Genomic DNA, 2500 nt, shown 5'->3' with positions numbered 1-2500 from the left:
TAACACAAACGCACTAACACAAACACACTAACATACAAACACACTAATACAAACGCACTAATACACAAACACACTTACATACAAACACACTAACACAAACACACTAACACACATAACATGGCATAGAATACTAAGTATACGCGTACTTTCCTCTCACGCTATAAAATTTTCCATGCACCGTGGAACTTTCTGTCTCTCTCGGCCCGAGGAATATTGCATTAAGCGCTAAAAATAGTGGGAGATTGACCGGGGAAGAGAGAGAGAGAGAGAGAGAGAGAGAGAGAGAGAGAGAGTGAGGGGGAGAGAGAGAGAGAGTGAGGGGGGAGAGGGAGGGTGAGGGAGATGAGAGGGAGGAAGGGTGAGGGGGAGAGGGAATGAGAGAGAGGAGGGGAAGGGAGATGAGAGAAAGAGAGAGAGTGAGTGAGAGTGAGTAAATGAACAAATGAGAGAGAAAGAGAGAGTGTGTGTGAGTGAGTGAATGAGTAAGTGAGAGAGAGAGAGAGGGGGGGGTATGGAGGGGGACGGAGGGGAGGGAGTGGGAGAGAGAGATTGAATGGAGGGAGACAGAGCGGGGGAGATAAAGATAGAAAGAGAACAAGGGAGAAAGGTGCGGAAGTAGCAAGAAAGAGAAAAAGAAAGAGAGAGACCTAGAAAAAAATATATCGAGGAGAAAGAAACACCACAAATAAACAAACAAAAAAAAAAAAAAAAAAAAAAACATTAAAACGTAAACAAAAACATACGACAAACAAAAGACACACAGTTTTTTTCACAATTTCATATTTCGTAATTTCATCTTGTTATAAATAAAACAATATACGTAATAAAATTATTCATAAAAGGACAATATGAATAACAATGACAACTATAATACCAGAAAAAAAATAAGATCCTTTGCCTTTTCATATTTTCATGTTGCCAAATGCACATTCTTTGAAAGTACTGTCACGAAATCCCTTCCATGAATCCGGTCATGAGTGGAAATAACTAGATCACGTGACACACACACACACACATACACACACATAACACACACAAAAAAAAAAACGCTAATTTGCTTTCAGAATTGTTTTTGTTTTTTCCCCCTCTGCTCTATATGCTTTGTGTTACTTAAAACAAAAATCTAATGTTTTTATATAATTGTGCTTAGTTTTCCTGTGTGTTTGTGTGTATGTGAGAGAGGGGGGGGGGAGAGAGAGAGAGAGAGGGGGGGGGAGGGAGATGAGAGAGAGGGAAGGGGAGGTAGATGAGAGAGAGGAAGGGTGAGGGGGGAGAGGGAGGGAGGGAGGGAGGGAGATGAGAGAAAGAGAGAGAGAGAAAGCGAGTGAGTAAATGAGAGAGAAAGAGAGAGTGTGTGTGAGTGAGTGAATGAGTAAGTGAGAGAGAGAGAGGGGGGGGGGGATATGGAGGGGGACGGAGGGGAGGGAGTGAGAGACAGAGATTGAATGGTGGGAGACAGAGCGGGGGAGATAAAGATAGAAAGAGAACAAGGGAGAAAGGTGTGGAAGTAGCAAGAAAAAGAGAAAGAGAGAGACCTAGAAAAAAATATATATCGAAGAGAAAGAAACACCATAAATAAACAGCAAAAACAACAACAACCAAAAATTAGAACGCAAACAAAAACATACGACAAACAAAAGACACACAATTTTTTTTTTCACAATTTCACATTTCGTAATTTCATCTTGTTATAAATAAATCGATATCCCAGAAAATCAATTGCTCAAAACAGATTATGAAAATTGCTATTTGTATGAACATCATCTCTTCAACTTCTGCAATTACACGTGACAGCATATGTAGGTCAATATATGCAGGTCAGCATATGCAGGTCAATATATGCAGGTCAGCATATGCAGGTCAGCATATGCAGGTCAATATATGCAGGTCAACATATGTAGGTCAACATATGCTGAGCCAAAAGTATAAAGCTGTAAAGATTTATATCGTGAGGGAAATATAAGGGAAGAATTTATAATAAGTGATGTTATGATAAGGTTTCATAGCGATAATAGCAGTTATAGTGATGATAAAGATAAGTGATGATTATGATGATAAAGATAAGTGATGATTATGATGATAAAGATAAGTGATGATAATGATGATAAAGATAAGTGATGATTATGATGATAAAGATAAGTGATGATTATGATGATAAAGATAAGTGATGATTATAACAATGATAAGAATGATAATTCTATTATGACGAGAATAATGGAAATGAACATAATAATAGCAATATAATTGGGAATAAGACTATTTAACTTCATGATTATTATATCAACAGTGTTTATGATAAATAAAACAAAGATGATATAGATAATATAGGTGGCATTGATGATAGAGGAAAGAAAAAAGATAATGACGATGATGATGATAAGAATAATGACAATAATAGTAATAATAATAATAGAAATTATAATAAACATTATCATTATCATAGTGCTAATAACATGATATATATACACAAGCACATGCATATTGTAAAACAATACTATAA

This window comes from Penaeus monodon, chromosome 39 (assembly GCF_015228065.2).
Source record: "Penaeus monodon isolate SGIC_2016 chromosome 39, NSTDA_Pmon_1, whole genome shotgun sequence".
Taxonomy (NCBI): domain Eukaryota; kingdom Metazoa; phylum Arthropoda; class Malacostraca; order Decapoda; family Penaeidae; genus Penaeus; species Penaeus monodon.
This window is presented reverse-complemented; position numbering follows the sequence as displayed.